This window comes from Agelaius tricolor, unplaced genomic scaffold, assembly GCF_023055355.1.
Source record: "Agelaius tricolor isolate 1412-34295 unplaced genomic scaffold, bAgeTri1.0.p SCAF_50, whole genome shotgun sequence".
Lineage (NCBI taxonomy): Eukaryota > Metazoa > Chordata > Aves > Passeriformes > Icteridae > Agelaius > Agelaius tricolor.
Window position 1 is genome coordinate 1,242,888 of NW_027269310.1, and position 24,348 is coordinate 1,267,235.

At 42.7% G+C, this 24,348-nt stretch overlaps 3 long non-coding RNA genes across 4 annotated transcripts; 2 read left to right on the forward strand and 1 right to left on the reverse strand.

The window, feature by feature from the left end:
- The first annotated feature begins 2,038 nt into the window (after positions 1-2,038).
- LOC139604354 (uncharacterized) lies at positions 2,039-2,495 on the forward strand. Its single transcript, XR_011683950.1, has 2 exons — positions 2,039-2,325; positions 2,356-2,495. It is a non-coding gene; the product is annotated as an uncharacterized lncRNA (long non-coding RNA).
- Positions 2,496-3,496: 1,001 nt separating this feature from the next.
- On the reverse strand, positions 3,497-10,532 carry LOC139604351 (uncharacterized). Of its 2 annotated transcripts, none has more exons than XR_011683947.1 (3): positions 9,663-10,532; positions 4,585-4,737; positions 3,497-4,151 (listed from the first exon to the last, which is right to left on the reverse strand). It is a non-coding gene; the product is annotated as an uncharacterized lncRNA (long non-coding RNA). The 2 variants fall into 2 exon arrangements; XR_011683946.1 differs by having other exon boundaries at positions 3,497-4,154.
- A 7,803-nt stretch (positions 10,533-18,335) lies between these two features.
- LOC139604355 (uncharacterized) lies at positions 18,336-19,874 on the forward strand. Its single transcript, XR_011683951.1, has 3 exons — positions 18,336-18,424; positions 18,945-19,360; positions 19,807-19,874. It is a non-coding gene; the product is annotated as an uncharacterized lncRNA (long non-coding RNA).
- Positions 19,875-24,348: the final 4,474 nt, after the last annotated feature.

Genomic DNA, 24,348 nt, shown 5'->3' on the forward strand with positions numbered 1-24,348 from the left:
CTCTTTCTCTGAAAGATTTAGGTGTTCTGTGGCTGCTATCTTGCTGCAAGTCCTTTCTTTAAAAAAAAAGTATCTCACATAGCATAGTTTTTATTTTAACATTATGTTATACCCTAAAACTAGATTTAACACACTACTTAAGAAAATTAATACAGCATAACTTTCTGACATAAACACATATAATATTCATTTGAATATTTGCGAAAAGCCAATCATAAAATACGCATTTTTCACACAGGAGGACTGGGCTCCCCCATTTATTCCTTGTACAGGCGGGACCCCCCCTTCCCCTCAGACCTCTCCTGCCTTCCCCGCGACGGCCAAAGTCCCGCTGTGCTGCCCCCGGCCGGCGACCACGGCGACATCGCCAACCCGCCCGGGCCCCCGGGCTGCCCCGAGACCTCTCTGGCGTCCACGGGCGACGAGCAAACCCCGCCGATGGCCCCGATGGTGCCGATGGCCCCGCCGATGGCCCCGATGGTGCCGATGACCCCGCCGATGGCCCCGCCGATGGCCCCGCCGATGGCCCCGCGGCCGCCGCTCTGTCCGGCCGGGCCGTGCCCGGGCCGTGCCCCGCGAGCTCCGCTAGGCGGCGCCCCCGCCCCCGCGCTGAGGGGCCGCTGCCGCTTCCCGCCCTTCGCGCCCGCCCTCAGCGGCCGCCGGCAGCTGGGGCCGCTCCGCCCGCCCTTTTATCGGAGCCATGGAGAAGGAAAACCGCTTTAAATTGTTCATGCCGCCGCGCCTGAGCGCTGGGCAGGTGTCTGCGGGCAGATCCCAGGTGAGCGCTCGGCCGCGGGGCCGCTGAGGGCGGCCCCAAAGCCCCCCTCCCCGGCCGCCCCTCGGGCTGTGCTGCTCTGGAGGCCGCGGCTGAGGAGGGGACGGGGGGAAAGCGCTAGGGCCCTTCCCCGGGGACACGGGGACAGTGCTGGGCCCAAGGAGTGCCCGGCAGAGCCCCGGGCTGGAGCACACACACACCTGCCCCTTGCCCCGGCACAGCCCCGGCCTGGAGCACACACACACCTGCCCTTGCGTGGGCCGGGACGGCTCCTGCACTGGACTCGTTTCTGTGTGTATGCCTGGAGTGGCATATGCACAGACATCTTCGGTTTGAATTACAAAGACTTTTGTTGTTGTTTTCCATCAAAACTGAAGGGAATCATCTTCTCGAGCATCCGCTCTGTGCTGTAAGTCCGTGTTTGATGTGGGTAATGTTATAAAATTGACTCAAAATGAGTAATTTCCAATCAAAGAATTTATTAATTATTGAAGCAGTTATACTACGTAAGCAAAGGCTCAGCGCTGGGCGACAGGGGAGTCTCCGCTCCACCTACTGCCGCCCCAACTAGTTTCTGATTCAGTCCTTTTATCCTCTCCATCCTTCAGGAGTCCATGTTATCTCGGAGTTCTCTGTGCCTGCGCTGGTTGTTGCTAGAGGGTCATCCTTCTGTCTCCTGGTGGTCGGTGATAAAAGGCTGCGGAGTCTTCCTCAGCTGCATCTTCTTCACCCTATGTCTTTATTTGGTGACTTCTCCGTGGAAAATTACCAAAATCTTATGATTAACGCAATATGTGCCCTATCAAGCAAGCAAATATCCTGCCTTGCAGACTGTTTATCTGCCCCTGCCCCTTCCCCAGCTTTTCCCTGGCCGTTATTTCTGTGAGTTATCTGTTTGTACCATTTGCTGGGTGGGACTATGTGTGGGCTCCTGCAACCCCTTCCCTGGTATCCTTGTAGCTCATATCTCATGAAGTAGTACAGAAATAGTCAGCAGACAACTCTTGTAACACACTGGTCTCTTTTTCATGACGAACAAAATGTAATCCCTCATCTCAATCCCCCCTTTGTTTTGATACTCAATTTTGTTCGTCAAAACGCTCTAATTCCCTTTTGCTGAGCTCCAGAGATTCTTCTGGATCATCCATCTTCAAGGTTTCGTATTTTGCTCGTATGAGCATAAGGTGAGCAGCTTCTAATCTGCCTTTTACAATGCTAATCAATTTATTAAAAATACAAGGGCCAAACGTGTGTCCCAATAGTAAGAGAAGTAGTGGACCCGCTATCGTTGATAATAAAGTTGTAAGCCAAGGAGAATAGTTAAACCAAGATTCATACCAGCTTTGGTGTTTTTCCCTTTCTCTTTGTCTTCTTTCTAGCCCCTCCCTTAGTTTTGCCATTGAGTCCCGTATAATTCCGCTCTTGTTTACATATGTGCAGCATTCTTCTCTTAAAGCAGCACATAGTCCTCCTTGTTGCAGGAATAATAGATTTAACCCCCTTCGATTTTGTAAGGCTACCTCTGCTAGGGAATCTAATGATTCTGTGAGGTCTTTGATGGAGGTTTCGATCCTCCTGAGGTCTTCATCTACAGAGGCTCTTAGTTCTTGGAATCCTCAGTGTTGCTGTATGAGTGAGGCTATTCCTGTTCCTGTCCCGGCTGCACCTATTCCTAGTAACATTGCCACAGTGAAGGTTGTGAATATTTCCCGTTTCACTATGTGGGGTCCTATATTTTGATATTGTTCATAAACGTACTCTACGGGGTGGTAAAGGACTCTGGGTACGATCAATACTTGAATACAAAAGTCACTGGATTCATTAAATCGGTCTATATTTATACATGGGGTGACTCCGAGAATGTTACGGACCCATTTAGTATTTGCTGCTGGCAGTATCCAGCTGGCAGGTTTCTTAGGGTCACTCAAATTCCCCATAACCTGACATAGATGTCGTTTTTCCACTGGTACTCGTCCTATACATCTTCCTCTCCCCGTTACCCTTGCCAAGGTTATCCCTCTCGATTCTTCTCCTTCTTTTTTCCATAGGCACCTAGCTGGGTTGGTCCCATTTACTCGTCTGCTTTTTGCTGTTACCCCTATGGCTTCATAGAACGGGGGGTTTATGGTGTAACACAGCCAACATTCCTCAGTTAGATTTGGATGGGTCTCATTCAGGACTAGGAAAGTGGCCTGTAATATTTTCCACAAGTCCCCTTCTCCCGGGTTTTCAGGTCCTCGGGTCGAATTAGTAAAGTTTTGCTTATACATTTCTGGAAGACTAGTGGTTGGGGCTGTTTCTGATTCATTTCCATTATTTTCTCCTAGCGTTAGTTCTCCAGCTATCGCCTGGTTTGGTCCAATTGGTTCGGGGTCGTGTGGCACGGTTGTCTTTTGGATTATAAAGTGCCCCCCTCTGTCTGTCCCTGGTTCCCATAATCGGGCTCCCCACATTTTCCCTAATAACCAGACTTGGTCATGTGGTTTTGTCACATTAATGTAAATCATATTGCATGTTCCATCTAACCCTCCTTCTTTCTGGGTATATGTGGAAGTGGGCTGTGTACACTCGTATGGACCCCATCCAGTTCTGATAAACCCGTCCTCGTTCCCCCCAAAGGAGCTTACTGATGCACAGTCCCAATAAGCACAGTAAAAGTGTCCTGGATAGTTACAATACCCTTTTCCCGGGTTTGAGCTTGGACAAAAATAATATCCAAACTGATTTAAACATGGATTTACAGGTATTAAATCACACAAAGTACATAAAAAGCTGGGTGCGCCAGACGTGATTTTGGTCTGGATAACATACTGGTCTTCCCATCTAATCAGTGACCATTTGAAGGGTTGATGTGAATACCCTTCTGCCCCTGAACTTGTTACAATGCACCAGAAAAGAATTAAGGCTTGTAATTTGGGGCTGTCATTGTCGGAGCTCAGGTTAAATTTTACCTTTGGTTTCCCCAGTGGTGGGTTACCAATCCTGGGGCAGGACGGCCAACATTTCCTGGACATCCCATATGGGGGTCGAGGCTTCCGACGGACTCCACTGGTTATTACCTCTCTGCCTCGCCCGACGACTCGGTTGCTGCGAGCCTCGGGGTTTACCATCTTCTCGGCAGCAGGGGTATTCTTCAGGAGCCGGATAAACCTCCCGTTTCCACTTTTTAGCACTGGCGGCCCAGTTATTAGCTTTTATTAATGAGAGGTCACGCCACAAATTGGGGGCTTTCTTCTGACACACCACTTCCAGGATGTCCAGGAGAAAGGGGATCGGTTCGTTAGGGTGGTAGCAGAACCGATCAGGATTTACCCCTTTGGAAAAGGTTTCCCACCACTCGTCAGATCCAAGCTTTACCTCCCCCGTAGCAACTCTGCTACTAAAAATGATAGAAGTTAGTCTCCTCTCTTTCTCATAGCACGGCGTGCAAATTCCCCTAGGTGTTCTACCACTCCGACAATGAGACCACCAAGGTTCGTGACACAATTTACAGGAAAAGCATACAAGGGGGTGACAGTCACAATCTAACCAGTTACACTTTAACCTTATATCTTTGTTTTGTGCTTTTTCCCCCTTCCACCATGGGTGCCCTTTATGTTCTAATCTCGGGGACTTAAAGTAGGGCTTTCTTAACTCGTCCTCTAAGAGTTTGCAATATCCAAGAGCCTCCCGATTCCCTATTAGCTGGGTTTGGAGATAATGGTTATCTCCAACCCAGATTACTATCCAAATCATTTATCAGTTCGTTTCAGCTTTAATTTGGTTTCTCCCAGGAGACTGCAAACCTCACAGCTGTGAGGGGGTTTCACCGGTCCTTTTATGCGACTAGCATGAGTCCATCCTTTTTCAGCGGTTCGTATGGCTGCTTCTGTGCTGAGGAGTACTTGGAACGGTCCTTCCCACCTTGGAGTCAAGGGGTTTTCTTTCCAGCTTTTCACGAGCACCCAATCTCCTGGCTGTACCTGGTGTAAGATAAAATCTAAAGGAGGTCGTTGTGCTAACATACCTTTTTCCCATAATGCCTTTCTGTACTTTGTCAATTCCACCAAATATTTTTGTGTACATGTGTCATTAATGACAGGATGTTCGTTAGGATTTTCTAGGTTATACGGCATCCCATACATCATTTCAAAGGGTGATACCCCTAAATCAGCTCTAGGTCTTGTTCTTATATTTAGCAACGCTAGAGGAATACATTTAACCCAGGTCAAATTGGTTTCTGCTACCAGTTTGGTCAATTGCTTTTTTATTTCCCCATTCATTCGTTCAACTCGTCCAGAGCTCTGGGGATGCCAGGGGGCATGTTGTTCCCACCGTATGCCCAGAGCTGTTGCTAAGTTTTGGGTAACTTGGGAAATAAAATGCGGCCCTCTATCTGAGTCAATGACTTCTGGGACCCCATATCTCGGGATTATCTCTTCCATCAATATTTTCGTAACTACTTTGGCTGTTTCTCTTACGGTTGGGAAGGCTTCCACAAAATGTGTTAGGTGGTCCACCAAGACCAATAAATATTTGGTTCTCCCTACTTTGGGGAGCTCGGTGAAATCTATCTGAATGTGGGAGAAAGGCCTTTTCGCTAGCGGTCGGCCTCCCTCCGGTAATTTTCTCAAATTTTTTCTATTTACTTGTAAGCAAATTAGGCATCCTCTGGTTACTTGTTTGGCAATGTCCCAGATTCCCACACTCACATACTTTGCAGCAAAATAATCTACCAGTCCCTGTGATCCCCAATGTGTTTTTTGATGTATCTTAGTCAGTAATCTATGTGCCAATGCTCTGGGTATTATTTCTCTGCCATCTGCTAATTTCCATGCTCCTTGTGCATCCCTTTTAGCTCCTAGTTTTTGTATTTTATTCTCTTCCTCTTTATTAAACTTGATGTCGGGGTCAGGTTCTGGCATTTGGGAGTGTTTTATGTTTTCCTGCAAAGTGAGGAGTCTCAGGGCAGCCCGTTTAGCCTCCTGGTCAGCTGTATTATTTCCCCTACTTCTCAAATCCAGTCCTTTTTGGTGACCTTTCAGGTGAACTATAGCTATTTTTCGGGGTTTTCGTAGGGCACTGAGTACATCTAATATTAATTTACGGTGAACTAAATCTTTCCCTTGTGAATTTATTAGTCCTCTTTCCTCCCATATTTTGCCAAATGTATGGACTACCCCATAGCTATATTTCGAGTCCGTAAAAATAGTCCCATCTTTTCCTGTTAACCATTCCAGGGCTCGTAGTACAGCATATAGTTCACATGCTTGGGCGGACCAGGATCCACTAAGGGGTCCCGATTCTATCACTTCCAGGTTGGGTCCCCTTATGATAGCATATCCTGATTTTCTCCTTCCCTCAACTACTCTGGAGGATCCATCCACAAACAGTCTTTCTCCTTTTTCCAATTCCTCTTCTTCCAAATCTGGTCTGATTTTTGTTTGTTCTTCTATAGTCACTATACAATCATGTGTTAGTGCTTCTTCTGGTCCTCCATATAAGAAGGAAGCTGGATTTTGGATATTAGTAGTTTCTAGAGTTAAATTTGGAGCCTCAATTAATATTCCTTCATATTTTAGAAGCCTTGCGTCTGAGATCCATTTTTCAGCCTTTTGCTGTAAGACTCCCCGTATGTTATGGGGGGACAGCACTTTCAGGCTGCTATTAAATGTAATTTTCCGGGCTTCTTCTACCAAAAGAGCACATCCTACAATTGCTTGTAAGCACGTAGGCCATCCTCTGCTTACTGGGTCCAAGATCTTTGATAGATAAGCCACCGGTTTCCTTTTCTCTGCCCATTCTTGAGTAAGGACCCCATATGCGACCCCCTTGTCTACGTTTATGAACAAAAAGAAGGGTCTATTAGTATTAGGTAAACTTAATACCGGGGCATGGATTAGGCTTTCTTTAAGCTCTTGCAGCCTTTCGGTGTCCTCCTGATCCCATTTTAGGAGTCCCTCTTGAGTAAGTTTCTGATACAAGAAAGTCGCCTTACTACTGTAATTTTCAATCCATTGACGACAATAACCAGTTAGTCCAAGTATTTGCCTGATTTGTCTCTTATTTCTTGGAATTGGTAATGCTAAAATCGCCTGTATTCGTTCAGGATCTATTCTCTTCTCTCCTTTCTTTAGATAATGGCCTAGGTATTTTACTTCTTCTTCGACAAATTGTAGTTTTGCCTTGGAGACTTTCAATCCCTTTAATCCTAAAAAGTTCAATAACTTAATACTTTCTTTCCGTACATTCTCTTCCTGCTGCCCCGCCAGGAGTAGATCATCTACGTATTGGATTAATGTAACCCCTGGCCCTGCTTGGTAATCCTGTAAAATTTGCTCTAAAGCCTGCCCGAAGAGATTAGGGGACTCAGTGAATCCTTGAGGGAGTACCGTCCATCTTAATTGTTGTCTCCTTCCCGTATCGGGGTCTTCCCATTCAAATGCAAAATAATCCCGGCTTTCTTTAGCCAAAGGGCATGCCCAAAAGGCATCTTTGAGATCTATAACACTGTACCATAAATTCTCAGGCCCCAGTTTAGTCAAGAGGGTATAAGGATTTGCCACCACCGGGAACCGGGCTACAGTTCGCTTGTTTATTTCCCTTAAATCATGCACCAATCGATAGGTGCCGTTTGGCTTTTTAACTGGTAGGATGGGAGTATTGAAGGGAGACATACAGGGTTCTAACAATCCATTATTCAACAACCTTTCTATTTCTGGTTTTAATCCTCATCTCCCTTCTGGGGATAATGGGTATTGCTTAATTCGGACGGGGACATCCAGATTTTTGATAGTTACCAAAAATGGAGTGATTTTTAGCTGTCCCACGCTCTCAGGCGTGTACCAGACTTCGGGGTTAATTTGCTTTTCATCTTCTACCCTTAAAGGGCATAATTTAATTTTTAATTCCTTATTATCTACACCTATACTAATCCCTAATTCTATAATCATGTCTCGCCCGAGCAGATTATAATCTGACTCGGGTACCAATAATAGATTTCCCATCCTTATTTTGGATCCTGATTCTATAGTCACATTTTTTATGATTTGTACTTCAAAAGGTTCCCCTTTCGCCCCTATGACAGTGGCAGTTTCTTTAGAGATGGTACATCCTTTTGGTAGGTTCTGTACCGTGGATCTTTCTGCCCCCGTATCTACCAAAAATTCCATTTCTTGGTTGTGGGGACCCACTTTAAGTTTTATCAAGGGCTCTTTATGATTTTTCCGGGTCCCCACCAAATAGAGCCCCTGACCCCCCTAGTCCATTTGGAACTGCTTCTCGTCTCTGATTCGGACTCTACATTCTCACTTAAAATGCCCTTTTTTTCCGCAATAAAAACATACCTTCACCCCTTCTGACTCCCCTATACTTCTCTCTTTTTGTTCATTCGAACCTCCCTTTCGCCCTTCTCTTTGGTACCTCCCCCCACCTGTTGCTGCGACCATCAACTTTACTTGTCTGCGGTCTCTTTCGTTGTCCCTACGGACATATACTTTCTGTGCCTCCCTAAGCAGTTCATCCAGCCCCCTGTCCTGCCAGTCCTCTAACTTCTGGATTTTCTTCTTTATGTCGTCCCACGATTTTAAAACGAAATGAACTTTCAGCATTGACTGTAAAGTTTGGCTATCGGGGTCCATTCCGGAGTACAATCGTAAGTTCCTCCGTAATCTCTCGAGCCATTCCGTAGGCGACTCGTCCTTCTTTTGCCTATCATTGAATGCCCGATCTATATTTTGCCCCCTCGGGACTGAGTCCCTAATCCCTTGAATAATTATGGTCCTTAAATCCTGCATATGTGTTCTATGTGCCGCATTTTGGTGGTCCCAATGGGGGTTCTGTAGGGGCCATTTAGTGTCCACAGCCGGGCCTTGGACATGCTGCGTGTCCCAAATACGCATTCCTTCCCTTCTTATCATATTCCGTTCTTCAGTAGAGAACAGAATGCCCAAAATGGACTGCATTTCTTCCCAGGTATAGATGTTTGATCCTAAGAACTGGTCGACCCTCTCGGCTACCCCAAAAGGGTCCTCTAATAAATGTCCCATGTCCTTCTTAAAGTCTCGTACATCTGCCGAACTCAAGGGGACAGTAATAAATCCTATACCCGCCTGTGGTCCACCCATGGGCATCTCCCATAGAGGGAATAGCCCCATCTCCATCCTACTGCGGCTCCTTGTAATCGGGCCTTGGTAACCGGTTTGGTTAACCTCCCCTTGGTTACCCTCTTCATCATTGTTTGGTGCAGGTGGTTGTGGAGGTGGTGGGGCATTGGGTGCTAGCGGTGGGACATATGGGGGCGGTGCTATAATTAAGTCGCCCAAATGATTGTCCCTTTTCCCCTTTTTGTCCGGATCCCCTTTCCCTTCTCTTAATTGGAAAACATACGCTTCGGGTCTTGCTACCCATATTTTGGCATAATCGCTCTCCTCTTGCGAGAAGGGCTCTTTAGAATTTACCCATAGGTTCAAGTCCTGTTGAACCCAGTCTTCAGATGATCCAAACACGGGCCAAAAAACTTTTTTGGAAATCTCTTTCCCACCCCATACTTCCATGCAATAATGTATCATTCTGGCCCTATCCTTAGTCTCCGTCCCCGGGTAATGCTTCCAGTTACTAAGCATAAATCCTAGGGGGACTGTCCCTTGGAATGGGGGGGAGTTTGACTTGGGTTGGGGTCTTGCTTTTCCCCTGCCCCATTCGTCCGGAGTGCCTTCTTTCACTCTCAAATTCCTTTCACTTCCCCTTTTTCGTGGCCCTCGCCCTCGCGGGTCTGCGGGAACCGCACTACTCAAGGGTCCACACTCACTTGGAGAGTCCGGCTGCCGGCCCTCCTCTCATTCACACTTGTCCACCGCCACACTCCGGGATCCCAACCCCGCCCGAACGGATTCCCTTTTATACTTACGCGTCCTGCGTCTTCGTCCGGACTCCGTGCACAGATTATTAAGGGGTTCACCGGTATAATTTGTCCCATTTGCTTACTAGTATATATTTTAGGGTCGTCGGTGAGAGTGGCGGAGGTTCTCCCAGAGGGGCCACCCGGAAAGCACTGGATGAGGCGCCCCCCACTCTGGGTAGATCTTACCCGATCCAAACTCTCATCTGAGTCGCGGCACCAAATTGTTATAAAATTGACTCAAAACGAGCAATTTCCAATCAAAGAATTTATTAATTATTGAAGCAGTTATACTACGTAAGCAAAGGCTCAGCGCTGGGCGACAGGGGAGTCTCCGCTCCACCTACTGCCGCCCCAACTAGTTTCTGATTCAGTCCTTTTATCCTCTCCATCCTTCAGGAGTCCATGTTATCTCGGAGTTCTCTGCGCCTGCGCTGGTTGTTGCTAGAGGGTCATCCTTCTGTCTCCTGGTGGTCGGTGATAAAAGGCTGCGGAGTCTTCCTCAGCTGCATCTTCTTCACCCTATGTCTTTATTTGGTGACTTCTCCGTGGAAAATTACCAAAATCTTATGATTAACGCAATATGTGCCCTATCAAGCTTCAGCAAGCAAATATCCTGCCTTGCAGACTGTTTATCTGCCCCTGCCCCTTCCCCAGCTTTTCCCTGGTCGTTATCTCTGTGAGTTATCTGCTTGTACCATTTGTCAGCGGGAAAGGTTTCCCTGCTGGGTGTTAATCTGCCCCTGCCCTTTCCCCAGCCTTTCCCTGGTCGTTATTTCTGTGAGTTATCTGTTTGTACCATTTGCTGGGTGGGACTATGTGTGGGCTCCTGCAACCCCTTCCCTGGTATCCTTGTAGCTCATATCTCATGAAGTAGTACAGAAATAGTCAGCAGACAATTCTTGTAACACACTGGTCTCTTTTTCGTGATGAACAAAATGTAGTCCTTCATCTCACCTCTGATTTGATGGATTCCCACAGGCCCCACTCAGATGCTCGCACTGGTGTTGGTGTCTTGGTCTCACCAGATCAGGTGTGCAGTGAAAATGTTCTGTCCCCACACTGAGTTATGGGAATTCAACAAGTTATTTTTTCATGTTGAAGCTCCTTATGAAATATGTTGAGATTCAAATGGGACATTCTGACAGCAGATGAGTTAGCTGTTTACAGGATGAACCTCTGTGACTTAAAAACCTTGTAAAAGGGTATTTTCATGCTGAAACATAATCAGATATAGTTTAGAAGTGCCCTTGGAAGCAAAGTAAAAAAGAAATATCAACTACTGGTCTCCAAAAAAGTAATTTGTCTCCTTGAGTCCTTTGCCATGCACCAGGGCCCAGCCAGGCAGGAGCTGCTGAGTTCCCTGCATTGAAAGCTCCCCTTTGGCCACAGTCTATAAATCAAACTGCAGGACACCAACAGTTTGATCAACCACTGGGCAGGAAGAAGTGAGTTCCAAAGCCATTACCAATACCTTGGGCTTTGAAATTTGTAGGCAGCTGTTTTATTAATGACCAATTCTATTTTCACATCATCTGGAGGGATTTTTTATGGATTTTATAATTCTTCTTTACAAATGTACCCATAAGGAACTAATGTTTAAATTTGTGCAGGGTTTGAACAGATGCTCAGATGATGACTTTAAGCTGCCATTTGATGTGTCGAACCGTGGCGAAATCACTGATTCAGGTACGATTGGAATATTTGCCATGCACCTTCTTTAGATTTTTATATCTTGTCAAGGTTTAATTTTCATGAGTAGTCTCACAGTTTCATATCTGTAACTGTTAAATACAGTTTCACTGTTACAGTTTTTAGAAAGACATTGATCAAAATCTCTTCATGTTTCAGATACAATTTCACAGCAAGTGAAACTTTGCTCTGAAGTAGATGAAGAGGTCAGCTAAGTATCAACTCTGCACATCTAATTCCTTGGGGTCTTTTGAATTTGTTCCCAAACAGTGCCTAAAGCATTATTCAGTAGATATTTCAGGGCTAAAGGAAGTAGTTAAAAGGGAATAATGTTTTCTGTCTCCTGTTTAAAGCTGAATCACTTAGAGGAGATATTTGTGATTTAGTGAACATGCCTGGAAACAAATCTTTAAAAATTAAGGTGATTGCAATATTGCTGTTGTTCTTTCTTTGTTTGAAGTGCCTGTGAAGTCCATGAGCTTTAATTAGAGTAAGATTTAAACACTTAAGTATCCTTGTGGAACTGGTTCTGAATATTCTGTTGAGGGGCAGAAGGGTTGAAGTCAGAGTATTCTTTGGAAATCGGAAGTAGATTATCCCCATTGCCTTGTCTGGCTTTGTTTTATCTGTAAAACAATGAATTGAGTGGTTTCCAGCCTTGTCTGGCTTTGTTTTATCTGTAAAACAATGAATTCAGTGGTTTCCTCAAGCACTGGATTCTTTTGACAGTGTCTTTACCAGCAGATCTCTGCTTTAGCACAACTCAGTCCAGCTCATTTTTTTTGCAATAGCTTCTGTACTTTGCAGCTACAAAACACTCTTTGCTACCACAAAATAAAACACATTTCTTGCACTCTCCCTGCTGATTTTCATATCCCTGACAACTTTTTAGACTTTTTAATCCTAAGCTATTAAAGCACCATCAGGACTGGAACAAAACTGTGATGCAGCCAAAACAAGGATGGTGTTTGGGGGTGTTGTAAGTGAACCAAAGGGCCCTTTGGGCTCGTGTGTTGCTCTCCCTGCCTCGACCACTGGCCCAGCACTGCTTGTAGGACACTTTCAAGGTGTTCTAAGGGCACAAGGGTGGTGGTTTTCCTTCCTGCTGCGTGTGTGAGCAGAGAACTGCTGGGACACTTGGGTATTTGTAAATCCCTGGGTCCAGATGGGATCCATGCCAGGGTGAGGAGGGAGCTGGCAGATGAGCTTGCCAAGCCTCTCTCCATCATTTATCAAGAGTTGTGGCTCACTGCTGAGGTTGCAGATGATTGGACACTGGCCAGTGTGACACCCATTTACAAAAAAGGTAGGAAGGAGGATGCTGGTAATCACAGGCCAGTTAGCCTGGCCTCAGTGCCAGGTGAGCTAATGGAGCAGTTCATACTGAGTGCTATCCCACAGCACTCACAGGATGGCCAGGCTATCAGACCCAGCCAGCGTGGCTCTACGAAGGGTAGGGCATGTCTGACCAACCTGGTCTCCTTCTGTGACCAGGTGACCGCCTGGTGCATGCAGGAAAGGCTGTGGATGTTGTGTATCTGGACTCCAGCAGGGCCTTTGGCACTGTCTCCCCCAGCACACTCCTGGAGAAGCTGCAGCCCATGGCTTGGACAGGAGCACTCTGTGCTGGGCTCAGAACTGGCTGCATGGCCGGGCCAGAGAGTGATGGTGAATGGTGCTGCATGCAGCTGGCAGCCAGGCACCAGTGCTGTCCCTCAGGGCTCTGTACTGGGACCAGTTCTGTTCAATGTTTTTATAGACGACGGGGATGAGGGCATCGAGTCCTTCATTAGTAAATTTGCAGAGGACACTAAGCTGGGAGCTTGTGGTGATCTATTGGAAAGAAGGAAGGAAGGAAGGCTCTGCAGAGAGACTTAGATCAGTTGGATGGATGGGCAGAGTGCAGCAGCATGAAGTTCAATAAGTCCAAGTGCTGAGTTCCACATTTTGGCTACAGAAATCCCCCACAACGTTCCAAGCTGGGGACAGTGTGGCTGGACAGTGTTGAGGCAGAAAGGGCCCTGGGGGTGCTGCTGACAGCCAGTTGAATATGAGCCAGCAATGTGCCCTGGTGGCCAAGAAGGCCAATGGCTCCTGGCCTGCATCAGGAATGGTGTGGGCAGCAGGAGCAGGGAGGTCATTCTGCCCCTGTGCTGGGCACTGGTGAGGCTGCACCTTGAGTGCTGTGTCCAGTTCTGGGCCCTCAGTTTAGGAAGGATGTTGAGGTGCTTGAGCACATCCAGAGGAGGGCAGCAAGGCTGCTGAGGGGTTTGGAGCACAAGCCCTGTGAGGAACGTTGGAAGGAGCTGGGCTTGTTTAGCCTGGAGAAGAGGAGGCTTAGGGGTGACCTTATTGCTCTCTCCAACTGCCTGAAGGGAGGTTGTAGCCAGGTGGGGTCGGTCTCTTCCACCGGGCAGCACTGACAGAACCAGAGGACACAGTCTCAGGCTACAGCAGGGGAGGGATAGGTTGGATATTTGGAGGAAATTTTTCACCAAAAGAATAATGAAGCACTGGAATGCTCTCCCCAGGGAGGTGGTAGAATCACCATCTCTGGATGTGTTTATAAAAAGACTGGATATGGCACTTGGTGCTATAGCCCAGGTGTTGGGGCAGAGGTTGGACTCGATGATCTGAGAGGTCTCTTCCAACCTCATTATTCTGTGACTCTGTGATTCTGTGTGTGTTCATGGCAAGATCACAGGTACTCTTGGGCAAAGTCTCTGAAGCTGCTTTTACTTAACTCAGCAGTGTCTGTCAGAAGGAGAGGACAGAAATGGTGTGAAGAACCTGCTAGAAGGAATTTTGGCTTCACTGATAATTCTGACAAAACTTTATTGATTTTGGTGGACTGCAGTTATCCATGTCTTTAAGCCCATCTATTTGATGATGTCTGAAGGGGGTTTGGGATATTTCATTGTATTTGTTTCTCCTGTGTGCTCTGTAAAGCCTTTTGATACATACATAGAGGATGCACAAAGATTTGTGCATCCTGTGCATAAACTTGGGCTCCTGATCATATATCAACTTCTATCACCATCTGTAGAAAAATATTACTCTTGTGATGTTTCTAAGAGATAAATACATTATCTCAAACAGTATTAATTAGATATTACGTACTATTAATTAGATAGTATTTGAGATTAAATTGTGGAACCTGTTTCAATAGAATACAGAAACAATGAATGAATTGTTCTCAAAACTCTACAAAGAGGCTGAGAAGATCAAGCAGTGGAAACTGACTGTGGAAACTGAATTAAACCAGAAAGAAAGAAAGCTCCAGGAAAATAAAAAGACTATTGAAGCACAGAATAAAGCCATTCAAGAACTGCAGGCCAGTATTGTATAGTATACATTAAATAAACAAAGTTAAGTGCTTCCTGATTCAGTATGACACTATTATTGATACAATTAAATCTTAAAGACTGTTGCAGTTTGGTTTGTGCCTTGAGAAAATGATTATTTTGAGAAGTTGCAGGCACCTGTCCTGTGTGTGTGTTTGTCTGAAGAATATAGCTGTAAGTGTCTCATTTGCTGCTAAATTATTGTTCATTAATGATTGCATCTTTCATGCAAAAGATGACTCAGCATGTAATACCAGATAAAACAGACTTCTGTCTACTGATGTCCCAAATTACTTTTTCATGAGGGATTTGAGAAGTCAAAGTGCATTTCTAATCTATTTTTCAATAACAGTGTCTTTTTGCATTTGTTCCCTATGAAATTAGTTTGAAAATGAAAAACTCCATTTGAAACTGGAAGATGAGATATGTGAAAATAAAGATCTCTTGAAAGAGTAAGTAATAGAACCAAGTATATATTCTTGTGGTGGAAAGAATCAGTTTCCATGTGGGCAGTTTTATGTAGCTGTTAAATTTTGAAGGTCATTTCCATTGTTACTCCTTAGGTACACAAAGTACTGTGCACTCCTGTGCAAACAGGATATTTTTTCCCTCCTTTAGAGCTGCTGCTTCGAGGCATCTGTGTAATGTGCTCAAGGAAACCTGCACTCGCTTCACAGAGAAGACCAGCAAACGTAAATGCTTTTTTAGCTTTTATTGATCAGAGTAAATGTACTTCTAGCTTGCTCTAAATTCACAAACAGAAGAAAGAAGAAGACATTTCTCGTGCTGTTCAGAGAAGTTCTCCAGTTGGGATCGACTGGATGTGGCTCTCAGAGTGAAAAGTGAATTTTTAGTGGCTCACAAAATTGGAAGTGAAGCCCCAGGTCTAACAGACTTTTGGTTTGTAATGCTGAATGCAGAGGGCTTTTGAAGCCAGTGAAATTGTTTGCTGAAAGGTGCCAGCCTGGGAGCTCTTTGGGTGCCCAAACAGTGACCCAGGGTTGAGGCCGTGCCCACAGCCCTGACTGGCCCTGGCAGCCGCTCCAGAGCAGGGCAGGGCTCCTCAAGGCTGCTCAGCCCATTGAAGGTTTGCAGGGCCATCCACACACTGGGAATATATTAAGACATAAGAAGTGACACTTCATGCCTGTTTTTAGGCAGTAGAATCTACTCTAAATTCCCAGCACTCTCTAACAAATTTCCAGAGCTGACATTTCCTGTTTTCAGCCATCACACATTTATGGGGAGAAAAGGTCTTAACCCCAAGGTACAATGAGTAACTGGAATTCTTCTCATGCAACTGAACAAGCCAAGACAGTTGGATAACTTAATGAAGTTTAAATTCTTGAGGTTTTAAAATATGTTCTTGATTGGAAGTTCTACTGTATATGCAATTTAGAATTCTTATTCTAATCATTAGAATTTTACTAACTTGATCCTGGATACTTAAGAAGTGTTGATTTCTTTTTAGCCTTAATTCTACAAACACTTGTATATGGATGTACTGTTCTTTTTTGATAGCTATTTCTATTACTGTTCTCTTTTTAATTGTTTTCTTAGGAAAAAATAGTATCAATTACAAAAGTGGAAGAAGGAAAATATGGACATGGAGTGTTGCAATTTTCTAATGACAGCTCTGTGGTTATAGGTATCTGCTGATAGGAAGAAATTCAGTGCTAAACCCTAGATTACAGTTTAGAAATACTAACAGTGTTGATACATTATTATTCAACAGCATTAATACTATAATAATTAATATGGTCACATCAACTGATCCAGAATTACACTTTTCACAGAAAAAAATATCTTAGGAAGGAAATTTAAAAGCTGAGCTTGCTTAATGTTTCAATGAACTACACATTTTCCCTAAATTCTGTAACTTTTGGCACCATGTTTCATAAGGACTTATTTAATAAGAATGGAGCTGGTAATTCCTTTTTTAATTCCTTATGCTGATTAAGTATAATGATTTGGACAGCTGGCATTCTTGTTCAAAAGAAAAACTTTCTCATATGTTCTTGCTTTGATAGATGAACAGGAAAAGGCAGAAACAATACAATTGTATGAGGAACTTCATAGCAACATAGAAGTAAGTGACCAGGCTTGATGAAAGGAATGTGAGTTATGTGAGCTGAGCTGAGTTCCATGTTTATGTTGGGATACTGTTTGTATCCATCATGTGTGGGTATCATGTTGTGTGTGATGCAGGAAGTTGGGTTTTCAATCCCTTTTCAAGAATGATTTTTGTGTTCCATAAAACACATTCAATGGAGAAAGTGCAGCAGTGTGTGGGATGTGGATCCCTGTGATCTGTGGGATGGGTGCTTAGTGCTGGGTCACTGCCACAACTTCTGGCTTCTTTCTGGGCTCTGTTTCACCCACCTGCTGGTTCCTCAGAATGGCTGAGGTGGGCAGCAGCCCCTGGAGAAGTTCCAGGGTTTCCAGTATTGAACTTCAGATATTAAATTTTGTTTTTAGAGAATGACAGCGGCATTTGAAGAGCTTCGTGTGCAAGCAGAGAACGACAGATCGGAAATGAGTTTCAAATGTGAGAATTCAGTTTATTGTGTTTATGCAGCTGGCTCAATTTTGTACTTCATAGCTTGTGTTCCACATGCAGGGCCAGGGCAGACAGATGTGAAGGGCTGGAATGGTGAGCAGGTCACCCTGAGACACTGGGACCCTTCTTTTATTCATGCAGCCTTTGTTCACTGCCTGGCCCCTTCTGTTGCTGTTCCACTGGGCCAAATTTGGAACTTTATTTTTCAAACAGTCACTCAACATTGAAGTTTTGTCTGTGAAGTACAGTCTAGAGATCAATACTTACTTCACATAGTTGGTTTATTTAGATGATAATGCACTAGTGTATAGCTACAGAAACTTTAGCTAAATGCTCTCTCTCTGTATGTATAGCCTGGTGTGTTCCTGTTTCATTTTCACATGCTCTTTTCTGTTTGTATTTTGATTATAAAATCAAACATTGCCTCAACAATTACTCTTGGGAAACAAATGGTACAGCTGTACAATTCCAAGCAATCTTAAAGTGGAAGTTGTATTGAACTTGGAGTACATTTCAGCTAGAATGTTAACTGTGGATGTTACTGTATCTCAAAAGTAAAAGAAGAAGCAGAAAAAGTGGACAAGTTTCAAAAAGAATGCAAACTGGAAGTCAGTCAAAAGGAAAAGCAGGTTTGCTCATTTTACCATCTCATATGTAGAGCTTTATTTGTGACTAAAGGGGCAATGCAAGAGCCAAGAAGTGTTTCTGGGTATTAGTATAAAAGACAAAATAACATCTGAAGCTGCATTTAAGTCAAATTCTACTAAGTTTAGTGATCTTTCAGTACCTTTAGTCTACTGGAATTTATGGTTTGATTTTGAATTGGAGAACTTTTTTCTTTAGAGTAATGTGACTTGATCGATATTTGGCTAAGATTATATCTAGCCAAATATTTTCTATCTGTCTGTCTGTCTGTCTGTCTGTCTATCTCTCTATCTCTCTATCTATCTATCTAATCTAACTTGAATGACAGCAAAATGTCTGCTTATCATACCTGGGGTACAAATGAAAATTAGCATCTGTCCCTTTTCCAGACTTCATGATGATATTTCTTGCATTTTTCTAGATTTCAGCTCTCGCCATAGAGAGAGATGAAAAAGATGATGTCATAAAAGACATCAAGGCTCAGCTGCAGACGTCACAAAATAAGATTGCTGACTTAATGGAAGCAAACTGTAAGAGTTCTGCCTGCTGTGTTCAAATGTAATTGTTTATAGAATTTAAATGTAATTGTTTATGATTGTTTATTTATGAGATGTAATTGTTCATAGAAGCATAGGAAACAGGGTCATGATGGTTTTATTCTGTTGCTGGTTGGCAGCAGAATTTTGGGGCCTTGAAGGCCTTATTTTTGTTTGGAACAGGAGCTGCTCCTGTGGGAGCAGGACTGGCAGGGTCGTTTTTAGGGTGAGTCAAGCACTGAGAGCTTTGGAAGATTGCAAGGGGAAAATATGTTGCTTCAGTTTTGCAAATTTACAGTCAGGCAGATGTCACTGAGGAAACTTACTTTTCAGAACTTGATTTTCAATATTTTTAAGCCATCTATATTCAAATTTTATCCATTATTTTATAGTATATGATGTCAGTACCATTGGTCTTTGTTAGATTCTTTAAATGTATGTAATTTTCCATTTTTAGCAGTACTTCTTAGAAAATATCCTATTTTTAAAAATATTAACATCTTTTTTTGTTTAGTACATCATGAAGAAATGTTAAAGGAATCCCAGGTCAGTAAAGAACATTTGAGGGCAGAGCTGGAAGAGGCTAAAATGTCATTGCAAAAGGCAGAGGTACCCCTTGCTTATAGTTTTACAGTAGAAATAGACTAGAGGAGTATTTGCATCAATAATTATGGATACTTTAGACATGAAACAGCTGTAGCTGTTTGTTGCAAAACATGTTTAGAAATGATATCATGTCTTGAAGGTTACTCAAAAGAACTTGGAAACTGAGCTCCAGACTAGAGTGAAAACATTAATTCAGGTTACTGGAGAAAAGGAAGAGCAGGAGGAAGAATGTAAAAAAATGAAGGCTTTGCTTGCAGCCCTGACAGAGGAGTTGGAGACTTCTGTTGCCAATTTGAAAAGCTTGCTGCAAGAAGAGCAAAATAGGTAAATGAATGAGTTTCAATTCCAAGAGTGATCTTACAGGTTGCAGTCTATGACAAAATCAAGAACCATTGGAAATGAAGCTGAAATTTGGAGGTTTTTTCCACACAGTGGTCTAAATGCAGAGAATTGAATGTAAATTTTTTTGTTGGTGATAGTTGATACTGGTCTATAAAAAGTAAATTTTTGCCCCCTCCAACTTTCATAATTCTGTCTTTAAGAAATAGAGATTTCTGTAGGTATATATTTGTTTACTTTTATGTCTGCTGTTCTGAGGTTGTAAAAGTGTAATTTGATATGTGCTGCAGGCAGATTCATCATCTGCCTGTTGAAAGGTAAATGTTCTTAAAGTGCTTGTGCTAAGACTTTGTCTTATTGTCCTTGAAGTTTCAAATGCAGTGAGTGCTTTGTACCCTACATTTGGGGTTTTTAATTTACCATTTTCTTAGATTAAAGAAATATGAAGATGATTCAAAGCTGCTTACCTTGGAGCTCCAAAAGAAATCTGCTGAACTGGGTAAGGCTTGTAGAAAGGCAGAAAATGAGCCAGGCAGTAATAAAAATGCTTTCTGCTGTTGTCTGGAAATGGACTGTCTCTAGTAGGTGGAGAAATGATTTTACAGTACCTATCAGGAATGCCTGAATTTATTTTGACTCAGCTGATCCCTTTTCTTTGGGGGTCATTGGTGCTGGCAGCAGCCAAAGGGCAGTGCTGTGCAGAGCTCCAATAGTGAGACCATTCCTGCATGAATTCTTCTGGAGGTAATTTTGGTTTCCAGCTAAGAGCAGCAGCACTGCAGGTGCCAGGAGTGACTTCTGCAGCAGAGATAAAACCCTCCCATTGAGGTTTCTGGGACCCTCCCCGTGCTGGAAGTGGAATGATGCTGGCAGGGGTTGTCTTTAAATATCATAAATGTGATATCCTGTGCTTTCTAGGGATGTGCTCCTTAGTCCCCAGAGTAAGAGCTCTGCCTTGCTACTGAGAACTTGCAAAAAATACCAGCACTGTCAATGTGCACAGAGAAACCATTTGGAAGTCAGTAACAACTGGTTTCCTTTCTCAGCATATCCATGTGGTACCTTCAGCAGTTCAGATTTTTTTCTGGAACAATGCAGGTGCATCAATACTTGCAGAATACTCTAGTCTAACAGTCCATGGTTTATTTGAAGCTATAATTGTGGAAAACATAGAAAGGCTCTAAACTTTATTTAAGATAAATATTTAGTTTCTCTTCAGATAGAGATTTGCTAATGTCTGACTCATTTTTCAAGTCTACATTTAGATTAAGTCATAAATTAGCTTTTCAGCTTCTTAACTTAATCCAACAAGTTTTGAGAACTGGGTATTGCAAAGGGGTAAATGTTTTATACTGCCTGCTAAATCTGAAAAATCATTTCTGTTCCATTAATTTTACATTCCATGTGCTGTAGAAGAGATGACTAAAGTAAAATGTGATAAAGAAGTGCAACTTGAAGAGCTGTCAGAAACTCTGGTAAATATTCATTTTATTAATCTCATGGCATTTGCTCTTCATATGAAATTCCTCTTGCTTTGTAAGTATCTTAAATGTCATAAATAAACACCATCTAGTCTACCTTAACATTTCTACTAAACTTTCTCACACACAATTTCAGTGTTTTCTTTGGAGAACTTTTTTATTGCCACTGTTTTTCTTGTCTCCTGTGCTTTTGGTTTTTCTTGTCTCCCATGGTTTTGGTTTTCCTTCTCAAGGTTTTTGGTTATTTCCTTCTTTGTTCATGCCCATTCAAATGCCACTCCCTGTGGATATAAAGTTTTCCCATTTGTTCTTCCTTACAGGCAGGTAATTAGCTCTGGCCTCTGTGAACCCTGCTGTACTGTGACACAGGCCCATTTTCTGTCACAGAAGTCTCAGCTATATGAAATACACTCTGAACAGAGGTTTCTTTTCATTATGATTTTATATTTACAAGCCTAACAAGAATCCATATCAACTCAAGATAGTGGGAAATCAGGTGTGCATTTCACTGTGTTTGCTTGTTCTAATCTGTGCATTGAGTGTTCTGAACTGAGTTTCACTCATTTTCTAAAATGGGCAAATTGGAGGACTTTGACTGAAGAAGAGCCTTGAGGCTACTGTAGAAAATATGCAGAGAGAGAAAAATGTGGAGAGAGCAATGAAAATGCTCTCCAGATGAGAGAGGTCTGAAGTAGGGCAATAGTAACATGTTTTTAGAAATAGTGAAGTTGCACATCATGACTTGTACACAAGTTTATGCATAAGAAACAGCACCCAGAGCAGTGTCCCACCCTAATTTTGCAGCCCAGGTAATTGAACTCACAGCAGGGGACAGACATGAACAGCGCTGGTGTCACAGTTCACTATCTCACAGCACTTCCAGATCCCAGCAGAGACTGGAAAGATCCAACCTGGATAATCCATGACATGGATGTTGTTGGGTTCTTCTGAAAGCCTTGTGCTCTTAGTTCATGTCTGATAACCTCCAGCAGCTGGAGTTTGCACATGGATACTCAAAACTCTTCCTTTTCATTTTGCAGAAAGAATTCCAGGATTTGAAAGCACAGCTGACAAGTACAGCTGAGAAGGAACAAGATTATTTAAAGCAGCTTGTGACTCTGAAAACAGATCTTGAACAAGAGGCGTATGACCATTTTGAAAATATAATATTTAATTAGTTTTGGTGGAGTTGCTTTAATCCACAGTGAAATGAACTATGATTGTTTTCTAATCAAACTTTTGAACTACATATATGCCATTAATTCTAGACTTACATTTCTAAATTCCACTTTCTCCATTTGTATGTATTCTATGGCATATGTAGTTGTTCCATATCTCTTTGACTTATTTAACAAGAAGAGAAAGTTTCTGAATTCATAGTTAATCTTGCTTTGAACTACATCAACTTCACTAACCATTAGATTTATATAAAAGTTGACTCTGATTTTCTTTCCTTCTTCTGTCACCTTTTGACATCTCTCTGACTCTGCTGCAAAGCTTATATTTGTAGATAAAGGCCTGGACTTCTTTCAGCATGGAATAAGACTTGATAATGGGTATGTTTAATTTAAAAGGAGATTTCAAAAGGCATCTTCTTATTCCTCTTGGCCATTTGTTTGAAATTAGGTTAAGGAATGAACAACTAACAGTGTATCTCAGTAAGCTTTCACTAGAGAAAGAACAAACAAGCACAAGAGAAAAATGCTGTGGCTGCAGAAGTCAAGAAACTGCAAGAACAACAAGAGGCAAGTTGTAAACTTCCAGGTTTCATGAAAGGACAATACTCAATTTGACAAATGACTCAGTTTTACAAATTAGATGATGAGCTGCAACATGACTTGGGTCTTTAGAGTACCTGAGCTGTTTTTTGTGTTTGAGTTGGAAAGGAAGTGTATTTACACTTGTGAGCAAGGCAGGTCAGTGTGCTTTGGATGTCTTTGAATTTTTTAAGAAGTCACTTTGAATTTTATTTCTTTGCTGACACATGGGTCTTTATTTAGGATAGTAAGAAAAAAGAAGAAAATACAAAGCAGTTAGTTGAAAATCTAGAAGAGGCAAATAGCCAGCTAAGGCAAGTAAAAACAAATATTAATAACTGATATTGTGAAAGGAAGTAGACTCAAATAGTTAGTTGTGTTCAAATGCTGCTTTCTGGGATTTTTTTGATTAATGTTTTTCTAGATTATATAGCTAAACAGAAACTATTCAGAATTGCTGTTAGCCAAGTAGAAATTTTCTCAGATTAGAAATACCAATTGCTGCAGGAACAGTGTTTGCCATCATTTTGTATTACATAGTAGGAGCTGTCTTGTTGTGCATTAGACACCTCAGGTGAGAAGGCAATGAAAATGGAAGGTGAAGGTTATGGATTAAATGTGACAAGGCAAAACTGGGTAAGAGTTACTCTCTGTATCACCAGTTCAATAGACAGGCAGCTCCCATGTTTCACAGCTGCATTGCAATAGTCCAGGTGAGGATGTATTTTCCTTGGCTTAGCTGGAACATCTTTTCCTACTTCAAAAAAGTATGGACAGTTCACACATTGACTTACTGGGCATGTTGCTGCATTTTAAGAACATTTTCATTGAGCAGCTTATGAAGTTCCCATCAACATTAGCAGCTCTTTTTAGAAAATAAAAGAAGGGTTTCTTAGAAGTACTGAAAATAAGTTAAAGGCAAGAAGGAAATATTTACTAATGCTTGTTAATTTGGCACTTAGAAATGAACTGGAGTCTTGGAAGGAGAAAATGGCAAAGACAGGTGAAGAGATGAGAAGTACCCTGGATGAAAGAGAAGAAAATGTATGTCATGTGTCATGCAAATATCTTACAGAACCTGTAGGAGAGCATTAAATGTAAAATCTGTGTTGGGATTTTTCTGCAAAGCTCTGCCTGGGGGATGTGATCTCTGCCAGAGGTTTCTTCTCTCTCAGCTGCTGCCAGCTGTGCCATTGTGTGTGCCCATGCTGAGCCCTGGTATTTCAAAAGACAAGCACAGTCACGGGGATGTTCACTCTTTGCTGCAAGTTTCATATTAAAGATTTGGTTGTTTTCAGGCAAACAGAGAACCTGCTTTTCTGATTTTTCATATACCCACACAGTGAGGGATGGGCTCTGGATTAGCTTTTATATGTAGTGTGAGTTTTAGCTTAAATAGATTCAAACATTTTTACTTTTCTTTCTGTTGGTTCAAAGCAACCTGGGGTTTTTAGCAAATTTCAAAATTTCATTGTAACAGTCAAAGATTTACAATTGTCATTTCAGGTAAAGAGCACTGAAAATGAAATTTCAAGAAAGGAAAAGCCATTGAAGATTCTAGAAAATAATTGGGACAATTCATTTTTTCATGGATGTAGGGAACTTCCTACAAGTGTATTTTTAAATTGTGAAGATATTGGGGTATTTCTCTTCTTCTTTCTTAATTCCATAACCACTAAGGAACTGGTTCACTGCTATTGATTAACATCTTGTGGTACTTTATGGCTAAAACTCT